Source organism: Choristoneura fumiferana, chromosome 11 (genome assembly GCF_025370935.1).
Source record: "Choristoneura fumiferana chromosome 11, NRCan_CFum_1, whole genome shotgun sequence".
NCBI lineage: Eukaryota > Metazoa > Arthropoda > Insecta > Lepidoptera > Tortricidae > Choristoneura > Choristoneura fumiferana.
The window spans coordinates 16,381,443-16,407,995 of NC_133482.1; the positions used below are offsets into that span (position 1 = coordinate 16,381,443).

General features: G+C 36.7%; 1 long non-coding RNA gene and 1 pseudogene across 1 annotated transcript in view; both read left to right on the forward strand.

Annotated features, from left to right (window-relative positions):
- Window positions 1-2,492: 2,492 nt before the first annotated feature.
- Window positions 2,493-26,553, forward strand: part of LOC141432899 (uncharacterized) — a 205,105-nt gene continuing 181,044 nt past the window's right edge. The window contains exon 1 of the long non-coding RNA XR_012451881.1: window positions 2,493-2,779. This is a non-coding gene — a long non-coding RNA (uncharacterized lncRNA). The remainder of the gene's footprint in view (window positions 2,780-26,553) is intronic.
- Window positions 16,787-26,553, forward strand: part of LOC141432935 (uncharacterized) — a 56,767-nt pseudogene continuing 47,000 nt past the window's right edge.

Below are 26,553 nucleotides of genomic sequence, written 5' to 3' on the forward strand. Positions count from 1 at the left end.
AACAATTAATTCAAAATAGTTAATTAAATGTACATCAAAAACTCCTATATAATTAATTTCACCCCTTTTCTGAATTCCCGTCAGTTCAATTTTCAGCAAACAAAATTAAATCTGATTTTACTTACTTAAAATATTATTTATTAAGCATTTGAAATTAAAACTTTTAAAGTTAATAATGAAAATGTTTTAAATAAACTAGTTTTCAATAATAAACTTAAATTGAAATAGAAAATTGATAGGTATAAAAAACAAGCTGCTCAAAAAATTTCCTGGCATACTGTTTGCGAGATAAAAAATAACCAACAAATGTTTGAAAGCCCCCGACATCGTCACTTCAAAGTTCAATATCTCAAAAACGGATAAACCGATTTTGATAAAACATAAGAACCATCGCTAAAAACCCTGCTTTCAAATAAAAAAACCTCAGCACGAGCCAGCAAGAGTGATTGAAGCCCAATATAGTATGTAAGTGAGTAGACGACTATAGTTCCACTCCTGCTAGTTCGTGCCGAGGCACCGACTTCGAACTACCTACTAGATAAATATTTTCAAGGTTTTATAAGTCGGTTCCATTTTTTGTTAAAAAAAAAATATGAATAGAGTTCAACTCAAAATTCGAAGCAAGTCAAACAGCTGGCTGAAGACCGTGCGGAGTGGCGATTCCTCCACCGACAAGAGCGTAGCTCTTTTTAACAAGAAAAACTAAACCTACCTTATGCAAATCAGAAAATTTAGAAATTCAGCACACGTCCATATCATTACAAAATCAAATATCTATAAGAATCCGTCAACAAGCGAAGGTACATATCCTCAAATATTGTGATAATGGCCAGTCATTTTGAGGACAAGTAGCTCGGTATTCTTTTTTTTTCTGACTAAATTGACATCGCCTGAGCACTTTGCGGCCTAAATAAATATTTTTCTATCGAGAAAACAGGCCCACATTAGAATATATTTGACGCTGTTTACTTATTTGCGTACTGGCAGGCGTTACGTAAGGCATGCTCTTTTGTTAAAAAAAAAGTAGTGGGAATACAAATTGTCAGAGTCCAAACAGATTGCCTTACATGGTACCGTTCCTTTACCTTTTGGTATCGTGATAATATGACGGTTTCTTAATCAAGTTTTTTGACAACAAAGTACGTTAGATGGGGTCAATCGAGATATGGTAGAGAATGATGATTCGATAGAGACAAATTGGTATTACACTGATGCCAACAGAAATGTTTGTGTTATTTGAATTTAGTCGCTTAAGTAGGTCAAGCGAAATGTGTTAAAGTATAAGTAGGTATGTGTGTGGTTAGAAAATAATAATGTACGAATACACAGCTAAATTTTTTTGTTTAATTTTTGTTCAGTTTTTTTTAATTATTATTTTTTAACTAATTTAACTATTTTACAGCGCATTACTTTTTTACTGTAATGCTGTAATCTTTTTCTTAATAAATAAATAAATATACTTACCGGTTTATGTGGAACTTCTTTTAACTTTTTAAGAATAGTTTTTTTTTGTAACATAATTTATTTATTACAGACTCATAAAATCCATTGATGAGTGTTAAAGAAGTGTAAGATTTAATTATGTCAGGATTGTAGCAGTTTGAAATAAACATTCTTTGCTTATCCCTTGTAAAAAAAGTATGATTTTATGTATTTGGTTTTGATAAAGGTTACGTTTTGTTTATTTTATAATAACAATCCCGTAACATTGACGGTTTGTTGTAAAATTAAATTAGGCATTTCACTGTTATGTCTTTTAACAGATTTTTTTTTCAACTTAATTTTATTTGACACGTACAGTCAACTAATTTGATTTCTAGGCCAGCACAGAAACGTGTCGTAGTGAAATTTTATGTCCTTTGATAAATACTGTTATAAACAAATAATATTATATTTACTAAGACAGGGTTCCATGGCGGCCTAGGAATCAAATTGATTGACTGTACCTACACAGGTCAAGCTTAAAGTTTTTTTTATTATTATAATTTTTAAACAAGTCTATCATAAGAAGTAGTGAGCTTGCCTTCGGAATCCAAAAGCTTAATGGTTACTTGACCTGAAATGTATATTTCAGTTTTTTTTTTATTTATGACGGTGGAAGCATTCTACACTTCCACTGAACGTAGATATAGCCAAGCCAAGTTTCTTGCGGCGCATTCTTCTTGGCAATGATGGTCTTTCCGAAAGCGCTGGTAGTTTAAAAAATGACGTGTAAAAGTGCCCATAGTAAATAGGCCTTACTGAATAAATGATTTGAAATTTGAATTTGAATTAGTAAACATTAATTATACTCGACTGGAACGGTCGTGTTTACAGGTTGTTAGGACTAAATTGATATGATAACACACAAAAAAGGCTTATAGAAAAAGCAGCACGTGAACGCGCCCCAAGCTCTAAGGCCGTTTGTCTGTGTGCGTGCAGTGCGCAAGTGTGTGTGACGCTGCAGGTATCGGATTGGATCTTTCTCAGTTAGCTTCGGGCTGCCGCGCTAGAGGCTTGTCAGGGTAGCTCCGCGTTTTACAAAAATCGAATGCGATTGGTCGAATGCGAACGTTCGATGTTTAAAAAAATATTTGAAAAATTTTGACGGTTAATTGTGCTTGTGTGACTTATAGGATACACTGGATTGTTTGTGTGTGTAAAAGTTGTACAAGTGTTTGATGTTATTTAATTTTGTGGGACGGTTAAGTGACAAGTATTGATGTGATGAGGTGATATTATGGATGGATGAAATATAGTGGTTGACGTAACACAGTAAAGGAATTTTGGCGATATTGCTGTAAGTAACACGTTAATTTTAATCATAAACTAATAAAAACAAAATTCAAACATTTTTGAAATAAATTACTAGCTAAAAGTAAATGCTGATTTTAAGTTTATGACATTTTGCACCTCAGACGTAATGTAAATTTTACGCTTTATTTCCTCTATAAAAAAAACAACCTGAATGTTTTATTTGAAAATTACGTCAATAATGAACGTTCCAAAATTATTATGGAAGTGAAAACACCTTTTTAATACTTATAAGTTTAATTACAAGTATAAATGTGTCAACAAACCATCGAGTTCACTTATACGGCAGGACGTTAAAATACGCTATTATAAGTCTTAATGTTTATTCGAAAACGATCATATAATATTAATAATAGTGCGTCAAGTAGTTCAAAAATTCATTGAAAATTTTACGAAATCACTTTCACGGATGTGGTGACGAAAATCGAAGGCGATTTCACGTTGTTTTTCATGGGCCCAGAATTGTTTTTAAATAACGGAAATTTACAAATTTTAATTGTCAGTTGATATACATTATGACCGTTGTGATAAAGATTATTTTTTGAATTCCAGTTATTATTCCTTATAACAGAACTCTTACATTATTCGATATTTTATAATCTTTGAACGTATGAGTATAGTATTGACTAAATAGTTAATATGTACTAAGATCATTATGGAATAGCGTACTTTATGCATTTTGATTGTTTTGCCTTGTTATAATATTTTTTTCTGATTTTATAATATTCTCAACTTTTTAAATGTAAATTTACGTATCCGTTATTCAGATCTTTTTATCCTTTAGGATTAAGGATTAATTTTACTGCACTTTCTTATTCCCAAGCCAAATATAATATTAAGTTTAGACAGCAGTGATGTACTGACAGAAACAGACATACTTACAGTCATAGAGACTGGATAAATTTTGCACGCAATATCAATAATGAAGAATGAGATAAGTAAAATAGTTTATTTTGATTTGTAATAGGTAATTTATTGAATCAGGCGTTACTTTGCGGAGGTCCATATCAATGAACTAAAAGAATTTAATAATCAAATAAAATAGAATACTTATAAGAAATAGAATATAAAATTAAATATAGAATTTAATTAGTCTAACAACTGGTAGCATGGTGTACGGTTGTGTCACTCTGAAGATGAGCTCTGGTTGAGTTCGAAACGCGTCAGTGTAGTGTGGTGGTGGTGATGGATGGGTTTGTGTGATTTGTGTGTGTTCTTACAGTATGGAGGTGGAGGAACTGCATGAACACGCATATTTTGCATAAGCTTAGCTATCGTAAGGTCGCGGGTGAGCAAGGAAATTCTTTTAGTTCATTTGTAATAGGTATTTGTGGTGGGTCTATATCGGCTGGTCAAAAATTAGTAGTCATAATGTCATGTTTGACATAATTCTTTTTTTTAACCCCCGACGCAAAAAGAGGGGTGTTATAAGTTTGACCGCTATGAGTATCTGTGTGTGGGTCTGTCTCTCTCTTTGTGTGTGTGTGTGTGTGTGTGTGTGTGTGTGTGTGTGTGTGGGGCACCGTAGCTCTTAAACGGGTGGACCGATTTGAATTCGGTTTTTTTTATTTAAAAGCAGGTTGTCTAGCAATGGTTCTTAGACATATTTAATCAGAATCAGTTTAGCCGTTTTTGAGATATTGAACTTCTAAGTGACAAAGTCGGGGGTTTTCCAACTTTTGTTGGTTAGAGGTTATCTCTGAAATAATTTATTCTTCAGAATTGATACAGAGTTCTACGAGTACAGGATGACCGTTTAAAATTTAAGGAAAAGTGTATGGATTCAACTGGATTTTTTTATGACTTACAATAATTATGACAAACATTACATTATGACTTATAAAATCTGGCAGTCGAAAGGATCTCATTTGTGGCATTAAGCCGCAATACTCGTAACACATACTATCGTTCGATTCGAGTTGACTTTTTGTAGTTAATATACCTAATATTGTGGTGTCTTGTATTGCGAATAAACGTATTTTTCTATTTAAATAAATTTTAATTTCATTTTAGGAACCGAAACTGAAACCATGTAAGCATAAAAAAACAGTATAGTAAATACTACGTTTTATATTAAAAACATGGAAAAAAAACTAATTTTACTTACAGAAAATCTAACACGATCGGCTTTTAGCGTAATCTTTTGGGTCCTTTCATATTATATTTTTAGAATTTTGTAGATTCCCCGATTGTCCAGCGATTTTACGAAATCCGAAAATCGACGTTCGTATCGTACTGTCCCTCTCACTCTTTTATTGAATTATATAAGCGTCAGTCAAGAGATGAAGATCGAATTTTGCACTCCATAGTATTCATATAGGGTAGTTCAGGACTCTTCTGTCGCGTAAAGACTTACTTGAAACGTTAAGGTAATTAACTAAATGTAAACAAAAACTTCAGCGGCCAGATTTGGTACATTCAAGGATTTTAAACATTTTACTTATCTATCATTGTAATGCGAAATAGACTAGTGTATTTCAATACAGAAAATGCAAATGTTTAGATAGTTTAATGGGGAAATTTCAATATTTCAGACACCAATTGACGTTTTCTTGTTTACATTTAGTTAAATACTTATCCAAACCAAGTATAGGATGCTAGCGACACACCCAGGCATCGCGAGGGTATACCTAGTTATTGGGAAATGGAACTGAAAAATGTGAAATGTCTCCGATTAGGAACTTTTTTTTTAAATTGTACCTGAGCAAAGTCTAGGGCGGGGCACTTCAATTTTTAATTTCCAATTCCACTTCTACAACCTTGTGGGTAAATTAATGCCTCCATTTCTTCCACTGAATGTTCGAAATTCGAATGCGATGAAAAACAAGATCATTAACTACAAAATATCATTATAATGGCCGCGACGAATACACGTAAGTAATAAAGGGTTTTTCTCACAGGAAATTAGTTCGTAGCCTTGACTTGGTTACAACCATCTTATTATCATACGACTATGATTTTATGAGTGGGTGGGCAGAAGTTATTGTCTAAAGATACTGTAATCCTACTAATATTATAAATGCGAAAGTTTGTGAGTGAGTGAGTGAGTGAGTATTGTGATTGGGTTTTTGGAGTCTTTTGGTATTTTTTTATTTCAACTCCTAATTCGTTACTTTTACGGGTACTTATCCCGTGAAACCATATCGAAAATACAAACTGAGACATGGATGCACAGAAAAACCAGAAAAAGAGACCGAATCTATACTCCTATCCAGCTGTGGTATAGGGGATATAGCACGCAGCAAGGATTACTGGGGACCTGGGTTCGATTCCCAGTGCTGGTCACTTTTTCTGGTTTTTCTGTGCATCCATGTCTCAGTTTGTATTTTCGATATTAGTGGGTATGTTTGTTCATTCTTTGGATTTGGATGAAATTTGGCATGTAAATAGCTGGACATCTGGAATAAAACATAGGCTACTTTTTATTTCGATATTCCCACGGGATAGCAACCGCTAGGCTTAGTCATGAAATTTGACACGATTGTTTTTAATGTAACGTCAATGAAAGCCACGATTTAATTTTCGAGAATTCCCACGGGAATTTTTAAAAAGCGTATGAAGTGCGTCAAAGTTTGGGAGTGAGGGCCCGTGACGTCACGTCCAACTTAAACTTCTTATTTTTACGGTTCCGTAGTCAACTAGGAACCCTTATAGTTTCGCCATGTCTGTCCGTCCGTCTGTCTGTCCGCGGGTAAGCTCAGAGGCCGCTACTAGAAAGCTGTAATTTGGCATGTATATACATATCAGTCACGCCGACAAAGTGGTACAATAATAAAAAAGTAAAAATTTTTTTTTAGTGCATCTTCCATAGACTTTAAGTGGGGGGTGATTTTTTTTCTCCCCTAACTCTTTAGTGTGGGGCATCGTTGGACAATTTTTCTATTCAGTGATCTGTTTGTGAAATATTCAACATTAAAGAGTAAATTTTCATTAAAATCTAAACCCCCTCTGAAATCTAAACTGTTAGGTATAAAAATTTGAAAAAATTCAGAATGGTGTAGTTAATATATCAAATTTACAAGGGAAATTATAGCGGCTTACATTGCTTGAGAATTATTTGTAGTTTAAGAGTAAATAGCAGCCTAAGGAATAAAATATACCTAAACTTAGAAGATTCCGTACACAATACGAAATCCTTAGAAAAATATTATTTGATTTTTTCGTAATGGCTACGGAACCCTATCCTGGGCGTGTCCGACACGCTCTTGGCCGGTTTTTTTTAAATTCATCATGTCAGCCGAGAGACGTCCACTGCTGGAAATAGGCCTTCCCCAAGGCTCTCCACTCAGACCGGTGTGCTAACCGCATCCACCGCGATCCCGGGATCTTAACCAGGTCGTCGCTCCATCTCGTTGGAGGCCTTCCGACAGCTCGTCTTCCGGTCCGCGAACACCACTTGAGAACCTTCTGGCCTTACCCGGGCATCAAGTGGGCCCAGTGCAGATTGGGAACTTCACACACACCATTAAATAACTTCGCAAGTTTGTGCAGGTTTACGCACCTAGACCGTAAAGCTCATTTCAAATCTAAAATAAAGTAATTTCGCACATGAATTTCCAAAAACTCAGGGATGCGAGCCGGGGTTTGAACCCACGATCTTCTGCTCGAGAGGCGAGTGGTCAAACCTCTACCCACCACCACGGCTCTTTAAACTTACTTAATGAAAGTAAAGACTTAAGCTTACCCAAATAATACTAACCGCCTATTTGACCATCCATTGATTAAATTTATTTGACCAATAAATGTGATGCTGTCTCTGTTTGTTTTGTTCGAATAGATGGAGACGGCATCAAATTTATCCGTCATTAATAAAAGAGTACAGTAAAGTTACACGTAATACACAGAAACACTCAGAGCTAATGAAACCGGAACACCGCTCAAAATGTTCAGGTCCACAAGTACAATGTCTATTATTTTAAAACCCTCTAATTTGCCCCATAAATTTTCCAAGATTACCCCAAGGGTGCTCGCTAATTGCAATTTTATTATGTTACCCTGTATAAAGACGTTACGTATACTCTGAACAAGTTTCCGCTACTGGCTTTTTGTGGAATTCCGTTTCTGTTCGACGGAACCGTTCTTAATTTGTTATGTCCGATTGTCACGGCTATCAGAAATCGTAGAGAAAAATCATATCCGTACTGTCCTTCATCATCATCTTTATCAAATTGGCTGTGGGACGTCTACTGTTGGACATGGACGTAGGCCTCCCCCATGCTGTTTTTAGTCCATACTAAAACTTATCCAGACTTAGATGTTGCGCAAAATTAAAGCTGGGAAGCACGGCATAGTACCTTGTGCAATAAGGGCCGTTAGAAGGGGATTACTAACGAGAGTATATTAGAAACCCGACACCGAAGGCGGAGGGCTTTTAATGACTCGAGTTCATAATCCCCTTACTGCCCGTGATACACATAATGACTTCATCACATTGCGAGGAAAAAAATGCAATAAATCAAATTTAGTAATTTTTGTCTAACACTTCATAGCTCAGCAAGAGAGAGACGCTAAGAAAACAACTGAATACAGTAATGGCTACCCGTCATACAGGTTGGCTAATACGAAATTCTAAAATAGAAGTTCCTAGGTAACTCTCACTCTCGAATTAAATAATATTAGCGTCAGCGATTATGATACGAACTTAAATTTTCGAATATCGTAGTAGCCTCCCTGGTTGTCAATTTTTTTAAGTCGTCTACCATAGTTAATTCTAAGAACTGTGTTTAGTTTTGAATTCGAATAGTCATGCGGCCAGATTCGTCCATGTTAAAAAAAAAAGACTGGATGGCAAACGAGCATGTGGGTCTCCTGATGGGTAAGAGATCACCACCGCCCATAAACATCTGCAACAACAGGGGTATTGCAGATGCGTTGCCAACATAGAGGCCTGAGATGGGATACCTCAATTGCCAGTAATTGCACCGGCTGTCTTACTCTCCACGCCGAATCACAACAGTGCAAGCGCTGCTTCACGGCAGGACTTTATGATACATGTAGTTTGGGCCCGTATGTGTATTATATATTTTTTCTTTATTACTATTTAAAGAGAGCGCCAAAGTTCGCATACTTTTCGCTAGCCATAATGTAATGCTTGTTCGAATCTTCGTTTGTCATAATTTTTTTTACTGAAACCTTAAATTTTTCTGAAATTTTTAAAGGCCATCCTATAGAAAACTATGGGTTAGTTTGGGTTTATTTTATAATAGTTTTGAAAGTTATAGGATTCAGAGGAAAAAGAGTTTTGGCAAACGAGCATTCTAACAAACATTAGGTACTTACATTCGGAGTTTCCATAAGACAGTATACGAGCCGATATGAATTCCTATTTAAAGTTTTTCGTTTTAATAGGTAGTTTTTTTTGACTTTCATAAGGGCTTGTTATAGCCTAAATTGAATAAAGATATTTTGACTTCGACTTTGACTTTTGTTTTAATATAAGATATTGATCATAAGATATTAGATTTTTTTAAAGTAGTGACGATATATTTGAAGCTGGCTCTACATATTTATGCCCTCGACTGTACTTCTGTCTTACAGTTATGACGTCACGAGAAACAGTTATAATGTCAAGGCGCGGCTTTGACATTTCGCCTGTAAAATTTTAATTTGTACCCATGTCAATGAACGCGTGTTTTTGGGTGTAAAAATAGTATATGTTTTATAGAATTCCGTAGATAAAGAAAAAACGGCTTATTGGCTTGCATTATTTTATAGAAAACAGTTTTAAAGACTTTAGTTTCACATAAAAAAAAATCATAGAATAATCAATACGCAGAATACTTTGAAGAAATTTAAATCATAATGTTGGTTTATGTTACAATATTCATAAAATATATCATAGAATAGCCAATTTCTCAATCCTCGTACTCATTAGGTACCATCAGCAAAATAAGTGGTCTATCAATTTTTAAACAAGTTCCTATCAAACAAATATGTCGCTAAAGTCGAACTTTCAAGTTGACAGACACGTCTATTGGCATTATTGTTTTATGACATGCAAACGATTATCAACTTTAGGGTAGTAGACCACATATTTGGCTTATGGTACACTAGGTCAATCTTAACTACCTGTACTTATATCAGACACTGCAACTTGCCGGCACTTTAGATTTAGTAAATCTATCCGAATCGGTGTCGAGACTATACCTACTCATACGTCAAAATCATCCTGTTATATCAAACGATCTGGGGCGATAAATAACCGACGCACATTAACATAACAAATGATAAGAGTATGAATATAAACGGTGATTAAAATAAGCATAAACGTTATATGTTTATGATTTTTTTTATCAACTGTACACATCTGTGTTTTGAGAACTAACGCTTTTTTTTTACTCCACGGCGATTTTTATTGGGTTGTAAGTTTTTGTATAAAATTGTTGTAACACTTAGCAAGTAACTATCTATTATGTGTGAGTTTTTTGATGCCGAAAAGATTTACATATAAGTGACAGTTGACATCTCGATTTTTTTAGTATTACGGAACAGTCAAGTTTATACGACTGTTACATAATTAAGGACATTAAAATACGCATTTTTTTCTTCATAACTGTAATCTCGGCCTATTTACGTCCCACTACATTAAAGTCACTTTCTGCCATTTGAACGCATGACATAATTTTTCACGGAAGGTTTTTGGATAAAAAAGGTTAGAGAAAAAACATTGCAGTGCGCAGTTCTTTCACAGTTTGATTTAATTTTCTGGTACACTAAACAGAGACGGAACGAGTGGTTCCGTGATTGTTTGTTTGTTTGAATCCAGACGAATATAAACAAAGGTAACAGACACTTAATTGTCAGTATCTTGTACCAAACAATTACATTGTCGTATTACGCCTAAGATTTCTCATTACCAGGTTTAATTACCGCGTATCATATTACTAACTAAATAACTTGAACCGAGACATGACAAACTAAAGGTAATTATAACAATAATATTAGTAATATAATAGCATATAATTAAACGTCCCAATGGAAATCGTGATAAATGGGAGTTGGCAATTACTAGAACATGCGGTCTAGATCTAGTAATGAAAACTGGTGCAAGTTTTTTTTTTCATCACACTTGCTCGTAAACAGTGTAGTAACATGCAGGCTACCTTGGTTGCAAACCCCCAAATAAAACCCTCGACCTTAATGTGCTTGTCATGAAGCCCAAGGTCAGTAAATGAGTGTGATACTGCAAGATGTGCTGCAATGCAGCGCCTGCAGTGGGCAAGAGCTCAGTCAGCGGTATCGGCAATTTTTGAAAAAATATTAGTTTTTCTTTTACAAATATACAATTTCACTCGCAAATGTGATGAAAAACATTGTATGTCGCACGGGCGGTACTAGAATTACGAACATCGACTCATTAAAGCCCTCAGTCTTCGACTTCGGGCTTCTAATAGACTCTCGTTCGTAATTCCTTATTTATCGCACTTAAGACACAATGTACTATTACAATAACCTGAAAAGTTGAAGAACCCCGACATTGTCATTTCAAGTTGCATATCTCAGAAATGGCTTAAGTGACCCTAATGAAACATAGAGTTAAGAATCACCAAACCACAAAGTCACGTTTTTAATTAAAAACATCAATAAATTATTTTTTAATTTTGTTTATATACAAACGAATTCCGTTTCTAGCGCAGAAACGCCATTAGTGCAATAAAAATAAGTTTTTGCATAATTAACAAGAAATAGAATTAGGTATTTAGTGTGAGAAAGGTCAAGTATTATGTAACTATAACCTTGGATACAGATCCAATTAAACAAGCCTTCTTGAACTATGTACCTACCTATGCATGTCCTGGGAATTAGCAAAGCGAACAACTGTATGCACTCATTGAACTATAGTTAAAAAAAAAACATTTCTGATCCAATTGATGTCGCTACTAAGCAATGAAATTATGATTGGTTTTTGGAGTCTTTTCGTATTTTTATTTTCTTGTCTGGTTGAGCCGTTAGTTCCGAAAGAGTGTGACGTCTGTCGACGAAACATAGCTGTCGCTAGTGCTGCTGCTTAAGTAGCATAGTAAATAAGCAACCTGAGATAATAATAAAATAGCTATTTTGTAAAATTATTATATTTTGTAAAATAGCTCTCCTGTAAAATAGCTATTTTGTAGATGTCTTCTTTTACTTTGCTGCCATCGATATGTATGCATAGGAAAAATTGTGTCTAGATTCCTGTGCAGCAGTGGTGTAGGGGTTGTAGCACTCAGCACGGATCGCTGAGGACCTGGGTTCGATTCCCAGTGCTGGTCTCTTTTTCTGGTTTTTCTGTGCATCCATGTCTCCGTTTGTATTTTCGATATGGTTTCACGGGATACCCGTAAAAGTAACAAATTTGGAGTTGAAATAAAAAATACAAAAATACTCCAAAAAACAATCACAAATCGTCACTACTTTGAAAAAAGCCTGTTTTTTTTTTTTTTTTTCCAGTTTTATATTAATTCTAATTCCAAACAATTTGGAATATTTGAACTAGTGCAGTAATTTTTTTTTTATCCAGCCTATTTTTGTGTCCCACTGCTGGGCAAAGGCGTCTCCTCTCTTGCTCCACTCCTGCCTATCAAAGGCGAGCTTCCGCCATCCCACTAATCCCAATTTAATATTAATCCATTAAAAATAAAGAAGCACACAACTTAATCTTTTTTTTTTCTTTAAATAGAGGGTAAAATATTGAACATGATACAAAATTTGCGTTTTAAGCTCAGTCAATGTTACGAGTAATGCCGGAAAACTTATTTAAATCAACTCATGAATTGATTCGTGGACAAATTATTAATTGAAAATACAAACTGAAATTAAGATGCACAGAAAAAACAGAAAAATAAGGCCATCACTGGGAATCCAACCAATACCACCAAACCAACCAATCCTAATAACCAATCATAATTTGATTGCTTAGTAACGATATCTCTTGTCCGGGTGAGCGGTTAGTTCCAATGGAGTGCCGAAAAAAGTTTCTCGATGAGGGCTACGGCATAGATGTCGCTAGCGTCACTGCTTAAGTGACTAAGAAAGAAACAAACAAGCTGAGATATGAGGTGCATAGGGGAAATTCGTGTCGGTACCGTTGACCATCAGTGGTGTAGCGGTATAGCACGCGGTACGGATTACCGAGGACCTGGGTTCGATTCCCAGTGATGGTCTTATTTTTCTGTTTTTTCAGTGCATCTTTATTTCAGTTTGTATTTTCAATTTAGGTTTTTCGGGATGACCGTAAAAGTAAAAATTTGGAATTGAAATAAAAAATACAAAAAGATTCCAAAAAAAACAATCTTAAATTATTAATACATATAAATGCAATTGTGTAATTCTTAACTACTTAACTCCAAAATATAGCACATAATACACGCAATAACATTCCTATTCTTACTTAATTCCGTAGTCCTCACCGATTTCCCGCTGAACTAACCAATAATAACTTGCCTCCATTTGCAACTTTTATAACCAATCGGGACGGCGGATCAGCCGGGTCCCTGCGGATCCCAGTTCACTATTAGGCGCTCATTGACAGCTGTCTAGAGTTGGATTAAGATAACTTCTGTATTTAGCGGGGAATAATAAGGCGAAGCGACTGGAGGTCTATGGGGGGGTCTATGTCCAACAGTGGTCTCCCTACGGCTGAGATGATGATGATGATAAATAAGGCGAAGAACGTTGTCTGTTGTTGTTCGTTTTTCGTGTATATTAAGAGTTATCCTCATGGCTCAAAAATATACCTCGTTGTGTTTCTTGCCGGAATTTTCTCAACAGACTAGCAGCATTCCCTCCTTGAATATTAGTATCTGGCCTGGATTGATGTCATACTGCTGGGCAAAGGCCTCCCCTCATGTCCTCCATTTCTCTCGATCCAAAGCAGCCTCAGGCCAGTCGTCTAGAAATACATCCAGGACGTCCCGCCGTCTCCGTCTGGGCCTGTCATTGATTTGCTAGTGTCATTCAAAAAAGCTAAAAGTTGCTACAAAATATTACAGATGATGTTAAACCAGTATATAAAAAGAAACCTAGAAGATTTAAAACCTCACAGCTTTATATCTTTGTGACAAAATAGAACATGAAAAATTTCTCAAATTAAATAAAAAAGAGCTAATTCAGATTCGGGGCACAAAGTAAAATAAAAAAGTATCCGAATAGCAGAGTTAAGAAGACAAATAGGGGACGGAACCCATAACGCCTGACATATATACGGGAGTTCTAGGATTTTAGCGTAGGGAAGAGACAATGTGGATGTTAATACAAAGTTGAATGGATTCAATCGTGGATTTAAAAAAGACGAAAATTTTGCATTGAAAGGAGGAAAGAAATACATTTATTTACAACGAACGAAAATACAAACTGAAACACGGATACACAGAAAAAACACAGCAAAAGAGACCAGCGCTGGGAATCGAGCCCAGGTCCTCAACATTCCGTGCTGCGTCCATATTTCATATTTCTCCCATGCACCACACATTTCAGCCTGCTTTTTCCTCTCTTAGCCACACTTAAGCAGTGACACTAACGACATCTATGTTTTTAGCTCTCATCGAGAAACATCAACACTCCTTCGGAACTAACCGCTCACCCGGACAAGAATCAAATTAAGATTGGTTTTTGGAGTCTATTCGTATCGTTTTTTGTGTTTTCGTTACATTTCATGGGATGAAAGTAAAATAACAAATTTGGAGTTGAAATAAAAAATACAAAAAGACTCCAAAAACCAATCTTAATTTATTCACAACATAACAATAGACAACACTACACACACAAGACACAACAATATTGTTAAGTACGATGTATACATAGATAGGTAGTAAGTAAGATAGCACGTGTCATTGCGGTTGTGAATCGGACACTGGCTCAGCATAATGCTGAGATGTTAAGAACGCCCCAGCACTGATTTTCAGCCAGCTCCGTCGGTGACCCTCTGATTGCTAGCATCATATGGGTAGGTACAATTCGCTCTTAGAAATCGCATTGTCACATGAAAAGTTTGAAAAGAAAACTAAGCGATAGAATTGAATGCTTTATCCTACTTTGATAGGTAAATAAAGTTGTTATTCTCTATCCGGAATATATTATTTTAAATATTATGACCCGAATAACTCACGTCTTAAATCGAGTTTAGCTCGACATGTTTCGGGCTAATCCGTAGCCCTTCGTCTTCGGAGCAACGCGACTCAGCGGCTGCTGCAATAGCTAAACTCGATTTAAGACGTGAGTTATCCGGGTCATTATATTTAATATGAGTGAGTCTCACGGTAGTTTCATATTTTTTTTTATTATTATTGTGTTCTGAAAGCGTAAATTAAAAAAATATACCGCGCCGCTAAAATTTTTTGATAGAGAACGGCCAAAATCAACAAAAAATAAGTTTTTCGCAAAACTTTCATTTTTTAATACAAGCTTTTTTGTTGACTGTACTTGTATTGTCACCCAAACTACATTTGCATACGAAATTTCAAGTCGATGTCATTAACCGTTGAAGAGTTCCGTCCTGTTGAGACGATCCTGGCCGGACTACTAGGATGTCACTACCAGATTATTGTATTGTCACGCAATTTACATAAGTATACCAAATTTTCAAGTCAGTCAAATTACTGCAAGTTGGTCGAATTTTACTTGCAAGATTAGATTACAGACAGACAGATAACGGGACAGGTGAAACTAAATAAAAGCTTGTAAAATCTACATGTATCTTGAAAAGATCAAAATTTGCATTTACATCCTGTGTTGTATAACAAGTGCAATAATATACTCATTATAATGTTAATGAATGAGATTATACAATAACAATTAGTTAAAAAAAAAACTTTTTCGGATATCTTTTGTGGATGCGTAAAACACCCCTAGTATCGAGAATCCTGAAAATACAAAGCAAACTCAGAGATTGCCCTGGTCTAACAGTAAATATTGACGGATGGCCCGACCTTGCTTGGCTTAACCTTTTTTCTAGGGTTCCCTAACAACCGGAACCCTTGCAGGGTCACACGTGCGTGTATGACTATAATTTTAAGGGATCTTTTGTTGTTTCTTTGCGCGATAGAATCCGGAATACGGCAATTCGCCGAAGAACAAAGTCATCGACGTAGCTCGAAGAATATGCAAGTTTAAGTGGCTACAGGCGGGTCACATCGCTTGAAGAATAAGAAAAAGAAAGTTCATCGGAAGATGAAGCGTTGGTAAGCTCTTGCTAAGTGGACTGATGATATTGCGGGAGTTGCGGGAAACCGATAGATGCAAGTAGCGTGGTGTCGTTGTTGTGGCGTTCTTAGGAGGATTTCGGTTCCGGCCTTGCATTTTGAGTTTTTGGAAATTCATGTGCAAAATTTCATTTGAAATTTACCATAGGCTTTACGATGAAGGAAAAACTTCGCGATAAAACCTGCATAAACCTGCGAAGTCATTCAGTGATGTATGTAAAGTTCCCAATCCTCACTGGGCCCGCGTGGGAACTATAAGCAAAAGTTCATTCCTACAGCCAGCGCATGCTGCCAAATAGGTAGAAAGTGTTGTATTTTTTTGTTTAATTTATTTATTCATCCCACTAATAATTATGAATGCGAAAATTTGAAAGTCTATTTGTTTATTACCTCTTCACATCTAAACTGCTGAACTGATTTAGATGAAATTTGGCATACAGATAGTTTGAGTCCCGGGGAAGGACTAAGGCTAGTTTATATTGCGGAAATTGCATAGTTCCCGCAGGATAGCGATAACGAATTCCACACAGTATCAGTCTACAATATAAATATAATTTAATTACGAAACAAAAATAAGAGCATATGCATATATTTATTGCGTAATTAAAAACACATTTCAATTACGAAAAACTGATCAAACAATACGTAAACTCTAATTTTTTGGCAAAAATACTGACAGGCTAATTAAACAGTTCGCAGAATAAAATGTTTATAAACAACTTGTAGACTTCTTTGAAATGGATAATTCCACATAAATACTCGTACTTATTTTAGGTTTCGTGCTTTGGGTAATGTTTATTTTTGTTAGTCTGGAAATGTTCAAAGTAAGTTTTTAAAGTACCTAAGCTCGTAACAAGTGTAAATAGGGCGCGTTACAAACAGCCTAATTTAGCTTCACTTTTAACTAACGTACCATCAGCCAAGTAAGTGGTCTGTCAATTTTTAAACAAGTTCCTATCAAATGAATATGTCGCTGAAGTCGAACTTTCAAGTTGACAGACACGTCTTAGCATTGTATTATGACATGCAAAGCATTATCAACTTTAGGCTGGTGGACCACATATTTGGCTGATGGTAGCTACTAAGCCAGGGCTTTCCAAACTGCGTTGCTACGCCTTGGGGCGTCGTGACAATTGTCTCAGGGGCGACGCGTACCGATGCGACCTAGTCAAGCGACAAGTGCAGTACCACTACCATGAGTTTACAGAGACCGTACTCGATAGCGACGGCGTAAATGATTTGTAGGGGCGCTGTACAATCCTCCATACAAATAATTTACGCCATCGCTATCGAGTACGGTCACTGTAAACTCATGGTAGTGGTACTGGTCAAAAATAGACGCAGAAAAAAAGAAATGAGAATGGCTATTTACAAACCGATAACCTGTTACTAGGCTAGTACTAAAATTGGCAAAGTCAATGTACACATAATTTTGGAAAGCCCTGTACTAAGCAATAAGTTCGCCTTTGTATGTACTTGTTAAGTGAGTGAGAGCGAAGCGTCTCCGTTTTAATTTGGTGGAAATGCTTTCGTATGTCTATATGGCTTTCCGATTATCCGTTCTCCCTAGCAGGACTCATTTCTCAACCGATTCTTGGGAAATTTTGTAAGCTGATTTCGACAAACTTTTTTTTCATATGTGTTTGTAAACATCCAGTTTTGAGCTATGCCAATATAGAGGTTTACAGAACAGTTCACAGAACTACTAGTACATACATTAATATTTGTCAATTGTGGTTGTATTTATTGTAAAAATATACATCGTGTGTATATTTAATAAAAAATAGTGTAAAAAATCTCACCTAAATAGTAAACGACAAACTATAGATTGTAAAACAACTTTCTAGCGTGGTGATGACACGAAAACAATTCTTGTAGATAACTACCGCATATCATACAAACATCTATTCCTACCATGTATCTCTTTGATTCAAACAACCAAAAGCAGACAAGTACCTAATATAAACAAATTAATTTTGTTAAATATGGAATGGAATCACTGCTGGGGTTTTTCCATCTAGCTATGATTTGGGTATTTCAAAAGTCAATCGTATCAAGTGTATAGCCCATTGCAAGGCCGGCAACGCACTCGCAGTCCTTATAATGCTTTAGGTGTTCAAAGGTGGCAGTGATCGCTTACCATCAGGTGACCCACCTGCTCGTTTGCCAGCTGTTTTGATAAAAAAAATGTTCAGCTAAATTAAAAGATAAAACCCTACAAGAAGTCTTTTAGTACACATTATTACTAGTATGTGTGGGTGTTCCCAGTATTGTTGTATAAACTCCTCGTTGTACGACTGCGGAGTTCAATTTTACGTAAGCGCCAGTATTTAAGCGTTTTCGTTCTACTAGTGTTCGTGGACAAAAAGATTTTTCCAGAACAATATGCGGCTAAAACTTTTTGCGCAAAAACTAGTCGTGCGTGTCACACAGACCACTAGGGCCGGTACGCTTTGTGTAAAAAGGAAAAATTACGAAAACGACCGGGAAATTTGAGCGCCAGCGTGCACATGCAAGAATATCACAAAAATGGGACAAGTGCAATTTGTACTCGTATTGGAAGAATTCTGTGCCACCGTAACAAAAAACACGCTTCTGGTGTAAAGAATCCGTTTCGATTTTTATCTTTGTTTTAACATTTAACTTAAGATTTTTGAGTATAGTGTGTGTGTGGTGCGTGTGAGAGAGAGTATGTAACTAGCGAGATTTTATAGGGTAGGTTACGAATTGAGAACATTCCCGAAACCTCAATCGCCATGTCTAGTAGATATACACAAAATAAAAATAGCTAAAATGCAAAATTATTGTATAAGACTGTTTGTTTCTAAATAATAATAAAAAATTGTACAGTTTTCATTTTTTGCGAATTTCAGTTTTTTAACATAACTGTCCATGTGAGAAGAACCACGTTTAAAAACTAGTCAATAAAAAGAAATTAAATGTCAAGGCAATTATTCGATCCTTTGTAGGGTTCCGTACCTCAAAAGGAAAAAACGGAACCCTTGTAGGACCACTTTGTTGTCCGTCTGTCTGTCTGTCAAAAACCTTTTTCTCCGGAACGCGTGGAGGTAACTTCTAGCTGCTGCTGGCTACTGCCCCTTGGAGCTGTGAAAAAATCAAACTTCTAAGGCAACACTATCAAAAGATACATCCGTTAATGCTGCAAATTTTTGACACCCACAAGGGAATCAAAACCTAAAGATACTTCCCGTGAACTCAGAATCTTGAAATTTGGTACGAAGCAACGTCTTATAGCACAGTACCACTGCCATGAGTTTACGGTGACCGTACTTGATAGCGACGGCGTAAATTATTTGTAGCGGCGCTGTACAATTCTCCATACATTGGGAAAAGCATACATTTTTAGTTACATCATATAATATGAATATGAATATTTGTTCTCGGGTCTTGGGTGGTTACTATGTATTTAAGTATGAATCTATCTATATAATTATATTTATCCGTTGCTTAGTACCCATAACACAAGCTTTGCTAAGCTTACTTTGGGACTAGGTCAATTGGTGTGAATTGTCCCGTGGTATTTATTTATTTATTATTTATTTAATATAAATATTTGTACGGAACCCTCTTCGGTGCGCGAGTCTGACTCGCACTTGGCCGGTTTTTTCCTTATAATTTCATTGTGGTCAGAAATATTTATTGAACGAGTAAAATAACACAATCAAAGATACAAATTACTTCATATTGCGCTAAACGCCACTATTATTTAGAGCCATTGGTATTAATTAATAGCAATTAACTCAAATTGAAACAGTGCTTGACACCTATAATTAAAAAATCAATATTTAGTATGGAAAATGAACTGTTGTAGGAACTTTGTGTTTGTGGGTTGAAAGTTCAGGAAATATTTTAGGTTCAGAACAGATTAGTCCATAGAAATAATAACCTCTTATTACTTCAAAAGAAAGTTTGATTAATTTCTGTACCTCCTGTGATCGGTGATGTAACTCGACTTGTACCCTTTTGTGTGTTTTTATTTAAAGAAATAATCAGAAAAAAAGAACGAATTTTTGGATCTATCTCACGTATCTTTAGGTGCTATAGTTTCGGAGATAATTTTGTGAAAAGTGATACAACTAGCAGCGTTTCGGCAAAAAATCGTGCACATTGATATATATCAAGTTGTAACCCCTTTATGTAATTGCTCTAAAGGTTATTTTCGTGCTTTGTGTTATAAGTTAAATTGAATTTATTTTAACATTTTATTTTCGGTTTTTTATTTCGGAAATATTGATATATCTGCAGTTATACCACTTTTGACCATCTTTTCTAAAACCAGACCAGGGTACAACTCAACATGTACCTACTAACCAATGCGAGACAATTTTTTTTTTTGTGATAAGTGATATATTTCGTCATGAATCACTTTACACAAATGCATTTTTAAGTGTAAAGGTATACAAATTGAAATATATCTAAAAGTCAAACTATTCCCGTAAAATATTAATGCAATAACAGTTGTGTTAAGTGATACAAGTGCGAGCATAAAGAGTGTGGTGGGAGTGCGCGGGGGTGAGGAGACGCGGTATCGGGGTGCGTGGGACCTGCTCGCCTCAGTGTCGCTGCAAACTGATATAAGTTACTTTACTTTTTGCAAACTAATATAATTTAGGTATATTTTATTTGTAACGGGTTATAAAGTCAAAAAATAAAATTTTCAGGGTTTTATGTTTTACTTTACAGTAACCAACATCGAGCTCGGAAAATATTATGCTGAATGAGTGAGTGAGTGAGTATGTTTTACAAGTTCATGTATATCTTGACCTTGAGTCAACGTATTATAAACGTTAAAAGACGTACCTACCTATTTAGATCACATTAGTGTGTCGAAAATGAAACGTAAATAAATCGTCGGTCATCATTAGCCGGAAAAACGAAAACCTCGCCATTTGCATCAACTGGTTGCCGACAAGTCTCGCGGTATCGTCGGTGCATCTATGCCTGCAAAAGTTTCGCCCTCCGATTCGTGGTTGCCACTCGAAGACTTTTCTCCCCCAACGTTTATCGGTTCTTCGAGCGATGTGGCCCGCCCATTGCCACTTCAACTCGGATAATCTTCGAGTTATGTCGATGACTTTGCTGTAGTATTGTTTGTTGAATCTGCTCTTTCTAAGGCTCCAAAAAACAATAGGTCCATAGGTATTGTCGACTTTGCATCGAAAGGAGATAGTTAAAAGTTATTTTATAAATCCCGCCATATTTCAACGTAAGCCTTCCTGAAAATGGTCTCACATTAAAATTATTGTAAAGCTAAGCAGCTTAAATTATTATAGCACACCTTTGACCCTAATTAATTAGTCAGAGGGCATGATTAAAAGGTAATGGGGCCCATGAAAGGGGTTCACCAACAGTTTTAGTTCTGCACAGGCATCCCCCTTAAGCGGGGCTTTGAGGTCGCTTAGAATAATTACTACTTCAATGTTATGCTCGCCTGGTACTAGAATCCGCAATATTCATAACTTACAACCGCAGTTTAGAATTAGTGCGGCTGCGCTTGTCTCTTTCTAACAAGTACTGACTGTTACAAGAGTTGTTATAAGTGTTTGGGCAGTTAAATTATAATTCCTGAATTTCAAATGAAATTCACTATAACCCATAACCAACGAAAAGTTGGAAAACCGCTGACTTTTTCACTTCAAAGTTCAACATCTCAAAAACGGCTGAACCGATTTTGATGAAACATGTCTAAGAACCATCACTAGAAACCCTGATTTCAAATAAAAAAACCGCATTCAAATCGGTCAAACTTTAACACCTCTTTTTGCGTCGGAGGTTAAAAACTACCTACATTGCGTTCTTTTAATACGGTATCTAAATGTGATTTCGGTTGAGATATCGAGATTTGACATGACATACATCTACTTACCAGGTTTCATCCAAATCCGTCCTGCCGTATTAAGAAAGAATATCAAACGCACACGCATACATGCACACACGTTAATGTTACAAAAAGAGATTTTGGCTGTTAAAATAAAAAATAATAATAAAGGTTCTACGCGTCAATTTTCTAACATCTAACTACTCGGCGAAAAAAGCAAGTTGCGAAACGAAAATATTTCAAACGTCATTCTACAAAAGTTTTACAAACTTCACATCATAACTGGTGAGACTAACGTTTTCCAAAAAATCTCCGTAAATACGCATAAAACCACAGATTAATGCGATATAGGATCAGATCGACTCAGAATAATAAAAAGAAATCTTCTCTTTGATAGGTATGAGACGAAGAAATATTTCAAACGTGTCATCTTAAAGCTTTCATTCTATATCATAATCAACACACATAAAACAAACATAAAACGGCCACAACAAAAAACTAACCTACAATAATGACAGATCATCACAATTAAACAGCCTCTAAACTATAAGATAATTTCGACATCGCTGTCATAATGCTGCTATTAACGCACAATGGTGGACATGTCACAACACGAGGGTATTATCACATGTCATGCCATGTTTGGGTTGATAGTAGGCATATTAAGGACAGTAGAGAAATTAAACAACACAGTATGAACGAAAGTAACGATGACGTGATGTCAACATTAGGTTGATTAGAATCAGTGACCTATCGTTTTTCAATCATATCAGCCAGAAGAGATCCACTGCTGGTCACAAGCGTCCTTCAAAATGGATTTATCATTTTTTTTTTTTCATTTTTGCATGAACATGTCTGTACCTAATTCTTACTTATGCGAAATAAAGATTTATTAGTATTATTAAAATCCTTGCAAAGGATAGAGATAAAATAATTATGTTGGTATGAAAATGAAGATCTTTGCCCAACACCCAGTCTCTCGTGTGTACATAAATTAAAAATGTTTTGTCTTTAAACTCGATCAAACATAGTTCCAACTGGATAGCGATAAACGAATTCTACGCGAACGGAGTCGCGAGCAACAGCTGACAATTTTGAGAGATAAAAAAAAAAATTGACTCTTAAATAAACAGTAAGACTACAATACAATACAATCATCATCATCATCATCATCAGCCCGAAGACGTCCACTGCTGGACAAAGGCCTCCCCCTTAGAACGCCACAATGAACGACAACTCGCCACTTGCATCCACCGGTTTCCCGCTACTCTCCTTATCCGTGGGGTGGCCGGACAAGAATAGCTCCCCCCCATCTCATTCCGTTGGGTGTCGTAGAAGGCGACTAAGGGAAAAATCCAGAAGACGGGCAGCAGCGTCTTCTGTGTAAACCATCAGCATAACACTGCGATCCCCAAGCCGCCTGCCAAGCGTTGGGATTATGGCAACCCCCGCCCCCCAAATACAATACAATACAAAGACTTTATTATACACCAGATATAGTAAGCGATACAGAAAACAGATACACAGACTGCTAAGGCTCAAAACCGGTCAAGTGCGTGCCATGTTACGCGCAGTGTAGTGCCCCACACTTAGCGGCTACCTCCTTACTGTTACACCATGCTTTACTGTGTTCCCGTACTTAGTTATAAATTGAATATGATGTAACCGACCATTGAAAGTTTTTCAACGCTTGACTATTGAGTTTACGCTGACATGAGACATTTTGTTATGTCATGATTGGATTAACTCAATTCAATTTGACACGTGTTAAATTAAATTTAAGTTTTTTCTCAACTGCGTAGTAGTCGTTTAACTTAGACGCTGGGACGGCTAGCATGACATGCCGTTGATTGTTTATCGATAACAATAATAAAAGCATAAGTGACTCGCGATATCTTTTAAAGTGGTGGTTAAAACGTCGAAGTGAATAATAGATGATATTTTATGTGGAAGCAAAAGATGGATGGAGAAATTAAAGTACCTAGCTTACGATTTCTTAAACTTATGGTTCTGTGGCTGGAGACTTGGCGATTCTATCTTTTACTTCGTCCTTTTTGTTGCGCGAAGCCTATTCTAGTTTTTAGGGTTTCACTCACTATTAATTTATAATGTGTTAGATAAATTTTATCTATAAGTGCAGTGGTGAATTACCCTTAAGTTTGTGTGTTATTGAATTGCTTTGAATGCTTATGTAGGTTTGGTTACGATGTCTTCCGTCCCCGTAAAACTCGTGGTAGATTTGAAATGTTAACGATCATACCTTTGCTAAGCTTACTTTGGGACTAGGTCAATTGTGTAGACCATCAGTGGTGTAGCGGTATAGCACGCGTACGGATTACCGAGGACCTGGGTTCGATTCCAGTGATGGTCTTATTTTTCTGTTTTTTCTGTGCATCTATATTTCAGTTTGTATTTTAAATTTCGTTTTACGGGATGACCGTAAAAGTAAAAATTTGAATTGAAATAAAAAATACAAAAAGATTCCAAAAAACAATCTAGGTCAATGGTGTGAATTATCTCGTGATATTTATTTATTTATTTATTTTTTATACCCGAGCCTCGGCTTCTGAGCTTGTATCTATTTAAGCACAAGCTTTTGCCCGCAGCTTCGCGCGCGTGGAATTCGGTTATCGCGCGCTGTTCCCTCGGGAACTGCATTTTTCCGGGATAAAAAGTAGCCTATGTCACTCTCGAGCTCATAAAATATCTCCATATCAAAAATCACGTCGATCCGTTGCTCCGTTTCGACGTGAAAGACGGACAAACATACAGACACACACGCACTTTCTCATTTATAATATTCATCATCATCATCATCATCATCATCATCATCATCCCGGCCTATATACGTCCCAATGCCGGGGCACAGGCCTCCTCTCAGAATGAGAGGGCTTGGGCAGTAGCTTGCACGCGCGCCGAGAGCGGATTGGGAACTTCACGCACACCATTGAATTACTTCACAGGTGTGTGCAGGTTTCCTCGCGATGTTTTCCTTCACCGTCAAACTCGTGGTAATTCAAATGTAATTTATCACATGAATTTCGAAAGACTCAGAGGTGCGAGCCGGGGTTTGAACCCACGATCCACTGCTTGAGAGGCGATAGGTCAAACCACTAGGCCACCACGGCTTCTTATAATATTAAGTATGGATTATAAAAAAAAACTTATTGTTCATGATGTTATAAACGATGTTGTCAAACCAAATGGTCTGAATAAAGCCGTAAATAAAGCTAAATGTACACTAACACTAATAACGTATTGTGGATTTGCCTGTCAACGAACAGCTGTCAGCTCAATAGTCGAGGTAATTACAATAAGGACGTTTCTTACTTGTCATGGTGGTGGTACAGTGCACATCACCGTCATTATCCCAGCCTATATACGTCCCACTGCAGGGCACAGGCCTCCCCTCAGAATGAGAGGGCTTGGCATAGTTCCCACGCGGGCCAGTGCGGATTGGAAACTTCACACACACCATTTGAATTGCTTCGCAGGTTTGTGCAGTTTTCCGCACGATGTTTTCCTTCACCGCAAAGCTCGTGGTAAATTTCAAACATGAATTTCGAAAAAACTCAGAGGTGCGAGCCGGGGTTTGAACCCACGACCCTCTGCTTGAGAGGCGATGGGTCAAACCACTAGGCCACCACGGCTTCAGTCACCGTCATAAACCTTAAAAAAACCATTGAAAAGTTTTTTTATTCCTTATGCTCGTAAACTTTGTATTTCTGCTGGTTAAAGGCAACATAAATAAAAAACTTATGCAAATACGCAAAGTAACGCCTGATTCAATAAATTATACATAAAATGCTGGTGGTAGGACCTTGTGCAAGGTCCGCCCGGATTGCTACCACCATCTTGCTCGCTAATCCTGCCGTGGAATAGCAGTGCTTGTATTGTTGTGTTTCGGCGTGGAGAGTAAGACAGCCGGTGAAAATATTGGCACTTGAGGATACCCATCTTAGGCCTCTAGGTTGGCAACGCATCTGCAATCCCCCTGGTGTTGCAGGTGTTTATGGGCGGTGGTGATCTCTTACCATCAGGAGACCCACTTGCTCGTTTGCCATCCAGTCGAATAAAAAAATGGTTTTTAATGCTAAAGCATGCATAAAGTAAAATCTTTGTCTAAGGCGAAGGCAATCAGGTGGCAATAACAGCCGCAAACAAAAAAGTTTCTAATACTATTTAGGCAACGGATACAGATACTTTTATAGATAAATACTTACACAAATACATATTTAACGCCCGAGACCCGAGAACAAACATTCGTATCGGTAAGATTGGTTTTTGTATTTTTTATTTCAATTCCAAATTGTTACTTTTACGGTCATCCCGTAAAACCTAAATAGAAATACAAACTGAAATATAGATGCACAGAAAAAACAGGAAATAAGACCAGCACTGGAATCGAACCCAGGTCCTCGGCATTCCGTGCCACGTGCTATACCACTCCACCACTGCTAGGACTACGTACTACTGCTGGTTTGTCCAGCACCGCTCACCACTGCTGGACTACGTACTACTGCTGTTTGTCCAGCAGTGGTGTAGTGTAGCGGTATAGCACGTGGCACGGAATGCTGAGGACCTGGGTTCGATTCTCAGTGCTGGTCTTATTTTTCTGGTTTCTCTGTGCATCTATATTTCAGTTTGTATTTTCAATTGTATTGTTATATAAATATCTGCCCAGACCGGGGATGGAACACGGACCTCAAGCTGCATAGTCAGGTTCTCTAACACTTAGCCATT